General features: G+C 35.6%; 1 long non-coding RNA gene across 1 annotated transcript in view; it reads right to left on the reverse strand.

The window, feature by feature from the left end:
• Window positions 1-12,019, reverse strand: part of LOC119238248 (uncharacterized) — a 99,523-nt gene that overhangs the window by 55,818 nt on the left and 31,686 nt on the right. The gene's annotated exons all lie outside the window — the stretch shown is intronic.

The following is a 12,019-nucleotide window of genomic DNA, read 5'->3' on the forward strand; positions in this document are numbered from 1 at the left end:
TATTAGTTACTCAATGATGTCTGCATTCTTCAGCATATTTATGAATATAACTACACTTATATACACACATACACACATTTCCTATTGGTGGGTGATCTGTCCAACTCATCTGGACAGCAGGAAATGTTATCAAAAATACCTAAATAGAAGATTAATGGTTAGAAATTATGTAAATTAGAGCCAGTCATTTCACAAATTTATTTTTTTATTTTTTTTTTATTAAACATTTTTTTTATTTTTTTTATTTTTTTAAGAGGCATGTATTTTTATTTATTTATGATTTTTATTTACTTGTTTGTTTGTTTTGTTTATACATGCACTGGGTACAGTCAGAAGTGCGGGAGGGTGAGAGAATTCACCAGAGCCAGAGCGGGGAGCAGAGCAGGCAGAAGGACCGAAGCACACTGCTGAGGGGAGCAGCGGGCGGCAGGAGAGGTCTGCGCGCCATGTGGGACCCTCCTCAGGTGGCCGGGGAGCAACCGGGGATCGAACCGGCGCCACAGAGGCTGTGGGCAGCCTCGCAACCCAGTGCTCAACCGCTGCGCCACCGGGGAGGCCCCACAAATTTATTTTTTAATCCTTTTGATTATCTATCAACTCAAACCACAGGTAAGCAGAATTTATAGTTCTTTAGAATAATCATGCATAAAACTGACAACAGATGGGGGACATTTTCTCCACATCTGTCTGAGGGTTGGAAACCTATACTCCTGCATAAAGATTAACTTACAAATAACACACTTTCCATTTCTCTCTTTTGAAGATTTACTTTGCCATTCTTTTTGTTATCTTACTTTCATTCACTCAATAAGCAAGTATATCTTAAGCTCCATGTGTTAGGCATAGATTGAGATACTGAGGGTGTCATATCCCTTTCCCAGAGAACTTCCATTCCAGTAGGACAAGGCAGACAAAATGAAAGTAAGTAATTAGAGCTAGTTTCAGAGAGCCATAGTGCTTTGGAGATGAGCCAGATATAGAAAGAAAAATACTGCATGGTCTCACTTATAACAAGTTGAATTCATAGAAGGCAGTAGAACACTAGTCACCACAGATGGATGGGTAGGTGGGGGAAAAATGGAGATGCTGGCCCAAGGGTACAAAGTTGCAATTATGCAGGAGGAATAAATTCTAGATACCAATGTACAGAAGTGTAACTATCATTAATAATATTGTACTGTATTCTGGAAATTTGCTAAAAGTATAGATCTCACACATATACATACACAAAATGGTAACTCTTTGAGGGGCTGGATATGTTATTTAGCTTGACTGTAGTAATCATTCCACTATGTGATGTATATCAAAATATTATGTTATACACCTTAAATATGTATACCTTCTATTAAAAATTAGTAAGTGGACACACACACATATTCAACGGAGTACCATTCAGTTATTAAAACAAGGTGAAATAGTGACTTTTGGGACTAAATGGTGACTAATTATGTTAAGTGAAACATGGTTTTATTTTTGGGATACAGATAACCAAGGGAAAAAACACTGGCAAAACACTCTTAGACTCTATGAAAAATACACTGGTTACCAGAGGGAAGAAAAAGGAGAAAGTGGGGTAACATGACAGTGTCTAGCACTGGAGATAAGGAAGAAAGTGAGGGAAATGTGTACATATTGCAGTATGAAGCTTTACTCCCCAAATTATATAGTTATGTAAATGAATGGCAAATCGATAAAATTTTATTGAATTGGAAGGGGTTATGCCAAGTTAAATAAATCAGAAGGAGAAAGACAAATACCAGATGGTGTCACTTATATACAGAATACAGAGAAGCAAAACAAAGGGTCACACAGAACCAAACTAATGACAAACGCTAGAAATCTGAATGTGGAATTGGAGCTACCAAAGGGGGGGCAGGGAGGAGAGCAAAGTGGGGAGGGGGCGCAATGGACTATGGTGAAGGACTGTTGGTGCCTTGGTTGTGGGTGTGGTGTGGTAACAGGCACCTGAAGGGTATGATCCTATACCTCTAAATCATATACATTGTTTTTAAATCAATTTTTTTTCAATAAAAATTTAAAGTTAAAAAATCACTAATGTATAGATGATTGATATAAATTTTTTTGAGCAGACTTTGATTATCTATAAATCTTAAAATAATGGATCATATCAGTGAGAGAAGAGTTACTTGCTGCATTTACTCCTATGTTTTAATATGAAGAGAATTATCAGAATTGTTTAAATAAAACCTTTACTTAGTTTGGGATGATAAAAAAGATAAGCTTATGTGGTAGAAAACACTTCTTTAGAGGAAGGAGTATGGGAAGAGCTTCTTCAAATAAGGGAAGACCTTTCTTGAAATGTAACATTTGGGCTGGGAACTGAATGTGAAGGAAAAGCTGACTATCAAGAAGTCCAGGGGAAGAATGTTCCAGGCATAGGGAACTACAGGTGCAGAGGATATGACAGCAATGAGGCAGGTCCTGTCAGGGAAGAGAAACAGGTCTGTGAGCCTGAAGCCAAGAGTACTAGAGGGAAAGAGGAATAAAAAGGGAAGAGAGGCAGGCTGGAGATAGGCCATCTGCAGCTTTGAGGGACATGCAAAATAAAGTCTGGATTCTATTTAAGGCAGTGGGAAGCTATCATATAACTGTAAGCAGGAGAGTGAGATGGCCTGAGTGTTTCACATTCTCAGACAAACACTGAGGTGTAGCTGAGATGTGTATGTACAGGATAAAGTCACTGCCATTTCATGAAGACTATGAATCAGATCATAAAGAAAAAACTTTATCCTTCCACTGACTCTTATTTTTTGTGTCAATCATTTATAGTTCTGTACATTAAAATCTTTAAAAAAAATTCAACTATGTCTCCCGAATTTCTGTGAGTTCTTTGAGGAAACAGATGATATCTTGAATTTTGTCATATGCTCCACTTTCTCTAATGATGCCTTTAAAATATCAGGTACTGAATAGCATTTTTTAATAAAATTTTATTGATTTACCATTCAGTTATGGAACTCTATAATTTCAGGAATATATATATATATAAATTCACATCTCAGGTAATTATATATATAGGTAGATATAAAAATTCACATCTCAACATTTTCACATGCTTCATTCATGCACCAGCAAGCCCCAATGCCAGTACACTATCACATTGCCACCTCTATCTCCTCATCCCTCCACTCTCCCACTTCTCTTAATTTTGGAGGATGTTCTTTGAAAAATTAGTAAGTTTTGTGTTCAAACCTCAAGTTTTAAAATCCATCTCCATTTCTCAAATAGACACTTAACACCTTTCCTATTTTTATCTGACCAAGTATTCACAGAAGAGATATTGACTCACATAGCTCAAAGAGCATGTGCAGCATCTGAAATTTTTTAATTTCTGTTTTAACTCCAACACTTTTTCCCCTCCCATATATCAGTCAGAGAAAGAGGAGAAAGAAAGGTCAGGTTGTCTTTGTGTTTGAGAGTAATCATGGTTTCCTTAATTGTCAGCCACTATTGACAAGATGTTGCTCTTTCAAACAGTGCAGCAAACCTTTATTCCTGGACAGTATTTTAGTGAAACTTGATATGATGTCAGAGCTTCATTGAAAACTTAAGGCAGAAAGGGCCCTTATTAAATCATCTGTGTCTATCAGTCCCTACAGAATATTGAAGGATGCCAGAGTGATTCCAGAATAGATCCAATTAGCCTGAACACTGTAAATGAAAATTGTTTCTTTCCTTCTCCATTTATCAAAGTTCTTGTATTCAGCAGTTGACCTTCCTGTTAAAGTGGTTCATGTTACTATGTAAATCAGTGTTCTCTATCACTTTAAATCCACTATTTTCTGATCATATCAGTGACAGAATAAAAAATAATTTCCCTCCAAGAAATATTATTTTATATATTTTATGCTAACATATTGCATCCATTGCTCTTCTTCCTGAAATTATCTACACTGCATATTCAGTTGCTACGCATCCTGATATTCTATTTTCTTTCTCTGTCTTCTTTGTTTACTGATTGGGTTATACAGCTGCACCTATTAGCATTCTGGGCCCAATTATGACTTTAATTTCATAATACTCTGTTGCTTTAGCAGGAAAATAAAATCACTGGCTTCGATATCACATTAGTACTTGTGTGGCATGCATCTTCCCAACAATTTCACATCTGCCATCTTTATAAATCCCAACATGGTCTTTATACAGCATGAATTTTTTCCTCCTCAGCCCTGCTCCTCTCACCTATCACAGATGGATAACAAGAGGAATGAAAATTTTAGAAAATGAAGTCCTGAAAATAGTCCCACTCTAATAGTTACCATCCACTTGAGAGTGAAATCTGTGTGTCTGGAATATATACCCACCCCCTTTGCTTGTTCTTTCAACTCTATTCAAAACATACATTTACATTTTCTTCCCATTTACTATATAGAATGGTTATTTATAGAGTAGGAATCAGGAGGGTGAACTCTGGAATATGACACATCCAAGCCTGATCTCTGGTTCTGCTTATTTCATCTGGAACCTTGACAATGATTGAAGTTTAGCAAAATCAGTTTTTCTTATTTATGAAATGCCTGCTCACTGACTAACCGAACACTGAAGTCTTTCCAAAGATGTGCAGTATCTCCCAGGCATCTGTTATCTGTTCACCCCCTAGGTTCTCTCTCTCATTCTTCATGTTCCATGTTAGTTAAATTTTTGAAGAGTCTGGTACACACAATGTACCTGTATCCATTGATACATGCATCCATTACACCATCCATTTCCTCTGCCTGATTTCCTCATCTCTCTTCCTTTGTCTATATCTTGCTCCTCTAAAGTCAGACATCACATGCATATAGACACCTTCCTTTTCTGATACCTGCCAACTCATCTCTTTGTAATTGCATTTATCATTTTATTATAATTGCAAGTGCTTGAATTCCATGATTATCCATCTGTCAACCCCACCCCAAATGCAAACTTCTCAATATCAAAGGTCAAATTCTACTTATCTTTATATACCTGGTGCCAAGTTTAGTGACTTCTGCTACTTTTGCTCACATTAGGGAATCAGTAGAACTCCTCCCACTATCGACATATTAACTTCATATCCTGTAGAGACATACCAAGCATTTAGGGTAAAGGAAAATCCACTTGAGAGGGAAATCTGTGTGTCTGGAATGTACCCTCACCCCCTTTGCTTGCTCTTTCAAGTCTATTCAAACATACATTCTCTTCTCATTTACCATCTCTGACTAGCTGCTTCCTGCTCTACACTTCTAAGATACTTTATGTCTCTGTTTCAGCTTTTACCATACTGCATCTGTGTATGACCGTCTCCCTCTCTGGAGTGTGTTTCCTAAGAACAGGAAGGGAATGTCTTTTTTATTTACCCCTTGAAACAGTTGCCACATGTGGCACATCAGTGAATAAAAACTCAGTAAATATTGAATAAATGATCCAAGTCAGCCTAGTGTTTAGGAGCTGCCAGTCAATATTACCTGCTGGTCAGGAGGAATAAGAGTATATTAAGATATATTATAAAAGGCAAAAAAAGAGGGCCTCCCCTGGTGGCGCACCTGTTGAGCGCTAGACTGCGGGGCTGCCCGCAGCCTCTGCAGTGCCGGTTCATTCCCAGGCCGCCAGCGAGGGTCCCACAAAAAAAAAAAAAGGGCAAAAACAGACAAGCCTTTCACTATGAAGAGTATGGAGTATGTTTTCAGTGCCTTCTTAAATGTCAAAGGGTGCTTCAAGTTCATAATGTTCCTGATGATTTAAGGCAGAGAAAACTGGCATATCTTAGTTATGCCAGGACTCTTTTTTCCTAATTTGAATGTAAATATTTGTACATTAAAGAGACTCCACTGATCTGGATAAAAGACAATTTTCTGAATGTACTGGAGACTCCAACTGCTGGTGATGTTTCTCTTATGACTGTGGTGCTTGCTTTCAGGATCTTCCTGTTCTCACTTATATTTTTTTTTAAAGTAGAATTCACCTGAAGCCAGTTTTCACACTGCAGAGCTAATTTCTATGCAAAAGTGAATGATGTCTCACATTAACTATTCCTCAGAGCATAAAGCTGACATTGAATGTATAATTTGAAACAGCTTAAGCAGTATTCACTAAAGGGTTGACACAGGAGCAAGGATCACAGGAAAATGTAGGTGAGAAGTGAACTGATAGGCTTTTCCCATCACCTTAGGATCATCATAGCCTCATTTATATTGCTTTTTACATGGGGTTCAATTTTCATTTTAAAAACTGGGTCAGATTCCTTAGGAAAATTGAACCTTTAAACAAAGAATAGGGCTATTTGAAGGTTCGTTAAATTTTCAAGGACACCAGCAATGTGAGGGGGCAAAAAAAAGCAATAATACAGTTTTCTAATTGTTATCTTTAATTATTTGAAATCCAAATGAGAGTTTTTAATGACAAAGTTTTAAAACTCAAAATGACTACCTTGTGCTAGAATTAAAGTTTACATGTCTAATTCTTAAGTAAATATGTTAGTGAAGAGACATGTTTCAGTCATCAGTAATTGTAAATAAGCAGATTTGGAGGAAATTCCACATTTGATGGCATAAAAACTTAGATGCCCTCATTCCAGGATAATTTGGATTTTAGCTCCGGCAAAAGCATTACTTATTTAGAAAATAATTTGAGATGGTTGACCTTTTGCTAAACATAGTCACTGAAGAGGAGCGTGTGCATTTGGCTAATTTCACATGCGGTAAGTTATGTAAATGCAGAGTGGAATGCAAAAGAAACCATAAATACTTTTAAATTTATATGTAGCACAATATATACATATAGATTGTCCTTTGTATTTGAAGGTGATGCTGCCATTATTGTGTCTGCTATTTTTTGTGTGTTCAGATCTGGCTGTTTGATTGGCAATTCCTACTGTGTACAGACTGCATATGTGTCAACTAACAACTGCAGCCATTGCCTGGAGGGCTTGATTGCCGGGTTGTTCAATATTTATTAAGCACCCAAGAAGTGCTAGGTGCTGCACTGAATAGTGCTAGTGTAAAACTGCTGCTGTCCTCTAAAAATACTATTTCAAGGTGACTAGTAGAATGCATGTGCTTTTTATTCTTCTTGACAGTCGACTGAAACTATGTAATTAGAAAAGGGAACTCCATTTACCAGATACTATTCTTCAGTTATGCATAAAGTAGGTAACTAATGTCTTTCCCATTCATTTTGAGTAGTGTATGCTTTCTGCAAGTATTCAAGTTAAAAGACCATGTTTGAATGAACTTATTATAATGGTCTACTAGATGTGAAAACCAAGAAAGGATGAGGTGAAAATGACAGAATAAGATGTGAAAATGACAGAATAAGATGTGAAAACAACTCTGGGTTAGGGAAACTTTGTTTAAAGATAATGGAAGGAATCCAGTACTCTTTTTTTTGGTCATAGTAAGCTTTTGGGTTATACTGAGTCACCCCATCTTTGGACACTGCTTACATTAAATTCTGATTTAATTGTTCCACATTTTAATCAAAGTATTTATATTGATAATGACATTATTTAAGATCAGAATGGTAACCAGTAGCCTCAAATCACAATATTTGTTTTTTAGAGTTTGGGTACACTCTGTTAAATTTCTAAGGTATTTGACACCAATAGTTGTGTTTTCTTTTAGTGACAATAGAATCTTAAAGTAATCGAAATCAGTGAATTGACAATAGGATTTTAAAGTAATTGAAACTGAAATGAATAGGATAAAGGTTTAAGAAATCAGCTGAAATTTTATGCAGTGCTATTTACAGTTAGTGTTAACCCAAGCATATCATTGTTAAAAACAATTAATTATTCCAAAGTATAAAGAAATCACTATTCTCTTAAATGTACTTCTTTAACATGAACCTGAGCTTTTATCCTCAACTGAGTTATTTATAAGTAAAATAGCCAATTATTAGACTGTGAAACATGAAGGATTCTATGTATACTAAAAAAATATAATAATGTGTTGCATTTTCATTGCAATTGAAGAAAAGAGCATATTTAAGTTTAAAGTTTAGGAATTTTTGTTTTGATACTTTTCAAATGACAAAGATGTCATCTACATAATCACAATAACTCTTATTTTTACATTCAGACAATTTTAAGGCATTTAGTTCAAAATACCCTTAATAAGATCTGATAAAAAGAGTGCTAATGCAATGTCTTTTCTTTAGTCACAATTATAACAAAGTGAATGTTACACAAAGAAGAGTTGGTCAGGACATGAGTAATAATGTAGTATTGACAGCCAAACTGCTCTCTCTTTTGATGATTTTAATTTTCTGGGATTTAAGTAGAGAAGTGTAAGAATGTCAACACCCACTTTGCTGCTACTCATCTAATAGCTTCTTATCTAATGGGATATGCATTAATTCTTTTAACTGACTTAAACATTATCCACATTTTAGTATAATTTTATGGCCATAACTTATCTTGGAACTATGTGGGTAAAGTTAAGAAAAAGTCATCTGCAGATTTTCAGAAAATCCAGAAACCAATTAGCTTTGATACAGAAGTTGGAAAGTTCCAAAGATTAAATTGGAGAAAATGAGGGTAGCAGGTGGAAGAGAGAATGACCTGGGTAGGGTGTGGGGTGTGTGAATTAACAGAAGGGCAGAAGATGGTATGGAGGAAGTAGTAAAAAGAAAAAAAAAACATTAAAAATCAGACTACTGAATGAAATAACTTAGAAAGTTTTATCTGCAGATGGTTATGGGTTCCAAGTCTATGTGAATAAACTATTGTTCTTGGGTACAACTACTTTTTGCATTTTGCCTCATTTGATGGTCACATTTATTTTCAGTCAACAGTTCTAACAACAGAACCAAGTCTTAGTTCAGAGGAATGGGGAATTTCCAAATTAGAACTCTATTAGTAGAAAATAGTCCTTTCTTTCTCTCTTTCTCTCTCGCTCTCTCTCGCTCTTTCTCACTCACACTCACACACACACACACACACACACACAGAGATTTGATTAAAATGCTGCACTTCTACTAAAATAACCAAAGAGGTCATCAGTCTTAAGTCCAGTAATAATTCTAACACTCTTCTATTAAGACTATTTCTTGGGTATGACTCCCATTTTACAAGGAGGAACTAGATCATATTGAGTAGGATGTTTTTCTAAGCTCCGTGGACAATAAAAGAAGAGACAGGGCTAGAACTCAGGAACTTAAGTCTTTCAATTATTAGTGCATTGATTTATTTGCTTTCATGCAGCCTTACTTTGAACTGAGTTCTTTAAAAACAGGAATGCTTGTCTGGAGGTGTGTATTGTTTGGTTTTCTCAAAAACTGAAACATACTGAATTTAGGATTCAATAATTTTGTTTTGTACTTGCCTTGAATACAGAGAAGAAATTGAGAAGAAAAGAGCAGAGATACTGAAGCTTGAATCTCTACAGTGCCTTTAGAGTTGTTTAATGCACTTTAAAGTTATCATTCCTTTAATACTGTACTCACGAAAAAGCTGATGAAAAGTAGAGAAAAACATTTATTTAAATCATCTCAAATAAACAGCTGTTAGCATTATGAAGATAAATTTTTAAAACTGTGATCCACAAAGCTGTGGGATTGTTGGAACCCTTTTAGGAGAAGCCAGGGTGAAACAAATTAAAGGTAGTGGGAGGCTGGACTCTGTACAGTCCTCAACTCCACAAGAGCAACCTGACTTTGATTGCTAAATATGCTGAGGCATATCTGGTCTTATCTTTTGAAGAAAGAGCAGCAGGACTAGATACAGACAAAATATTTAGATATTTTTTGCAAGTCTACATATCTGAAATGGAACCAATGCCTCAGACAGCTTATCTAGGACTTAATTAGAGTTATAACTGTCATAGGTTATACTTTGCTGATAAGAAGACCTTGGCCCTGAAAAATAAAGTGCCTTTTCAAGAGTCTCATAAAGTGTCAATGGCCCTACTGAATATAATTTTCAAGGCCAGGCATTTCTAGTTCAACATTTTATCCACTAGACAACACTACCTCTTTGCTTTCACAGTTGTTTATATTTGGTTTAACAACAGTTTTCATTAATGCCTCCTAAATGATTGAAATATAGTTTTAAAAAACCTGAATTGTTACAACTGCATTGTTACCTTTGTCTTTATTAGTAAAACAATCTTTTTTTTTTCTTGTTTACTCTGGTAAGTGCTAATGTAAATAACAGCTTTTATTTAGTGTATTTTTGCTGACTGTTTTTACACTTTTTTGCTACCTCTAGCCTAACCATATTTGTCTCATTCTTTTGCAAATCTTCTAATTCTAAATTAAATGAAGCTAGGATCTATTCTAAAAAGAATGGTACAACAGTGTTCCTGTTTTTCAATTCTAATTAAAGCCTTCAACTCCCCTGCACTTACACTTTTGCAAATTCCATCGTTGCTGTACAAATGCTATTTCAGCTTACATGGGAGTAATTTTAATATCATTAAAGTGATCTAATATTTCAATTGTTTGCTGAGAAAGTAAGTGCATTCTTTTTAGACATTCCTCAGTTTAACTTCTAGACAGCATTGAAGGAAAAAAGTCATCTTTATAATCTTATGGCTGATAAAATTTTTATTCTTGATATGATCATTTAAATATTTTTTTTTCCTTCAGCACTGCCTGATTGCTTGTTTAAAATTACAATTCTGGTGTTAATAAGCTGTGTTGTTGTAAGAAAAGCCACTTAATCTCCTCAAAGTCTTTGTTTCTCCAATGGAAGTTTTATTAAAGAAATGCTCCCTGCCTCCCTTGCAGTATATATAGGGTTTACAGAGGAAGTGGACTTTACCAGCTTCCTCCATCTGGGTTACAGAGGGTGAGCCCACATTCCTTTTGAGTTAAAGCTTTCACTCCGGCCACGTGAATACTGGAGTGGAGGCACTAGTGCAGGTGTCTCAACCCACTCATTGATCCCAGAAAATCAAATATAAAACTGTGAATCACCAGTTTTGTAGCTTACAGCTTTGGGCATAAACTTTGGGCTCATATCTTGGAGCCAATGGCCACTTGTGGCAAAAAAAAATAAAATAAAAAACAAAAACAAAAACACTTTATATGCTCTATTGATAATAAGGTCTTCAAGCAGTTTCAGTTCTGATATAACTGAAAGGTAGATAAGTCAATTTCTAAATATTTGACCACCTCATTTTTTTGGAATAAAAATGAAGTTCCTAGATTAGATTATTAATCTGATGGGTTAGCTACAAAGAGCAAAGGTGAACTACAGTGAAAACGTAAAATGTGATTGTCTTCCTATTCCATCAGAAACCTATTATACAAACCATTTTAGGTCTGTTTTTTCCGTCTTTCAGTCGGCCGCAGGCCTACTACCTTGGCTCTTATACAGGGTATCTTTCACAGGATAGTGGTTTCTCTAACCTGAATCAATTTCATGAACACCCTGACCTTTTTCCATTGTACATTGGCTGCTAAAAACAGGACAGCACCCCAACCCCATGAGAGCTTTATCGGCATTCCTCTTCATCTCCAGCCCCTGTCATTTATTCATTTACTCATAAGAACAGATAAAAACAAGAGAAACAGATGTTGCTGAGCTCATCAAACTGTGCACTTTTCTTCAGCTGAATCTCACCTAGCTTCAAACAGGAACATGATGTTCTTTCTGCTATGGATGTTCTTCTACTGCTAATTTCCAATTCCTTATAATTTTCCCAAGACTCAGTTTAACGATATCAAAAGTAAAAAATGCTTACATGAAGGCAAGATCTTCCTTTAATGAATGAAAGAGCTCTTAGGAATTCTTATTACAATATAATCTTCTCCAGAAACAAAAACACTAATTGAAACAGAATTGTATGGAAGGAACAAATCAGCAACTTTCAAACTTGTTTTTTTATGACTACAAGAAGTGTAACTTTATGGATACTATCGACCTTTATTTTTCTTTCCTGCATGTCTGAGATCTTCCTGTTGTCATTTTGGTTTTCCTATTTGCAGAGTTGATAGCCAGATGCACTGTCTCCAAAAAATAGAAATTTTAGAGGAAGTCTCCTAGTATGTTCTTTCTTATCATCTACTGCATTGATATCACCAAAACTCAAATAAA

This window comes from Talpa occidentalis, unplaced genomic scaffold (assembly GCF_014898055.3).
Source record: "Talpa occidentalis isolate TD23 unplaced genomic scaffold, MPIMG_talOcc4v2.1 talOcc4.11, whole genome shotgun sequence".
NCBI lineage: Eukaryota > Metazoa > Chordata > Mammalia > Eulipotyphla > Talpidae > Talpa > Talpa occidentalis.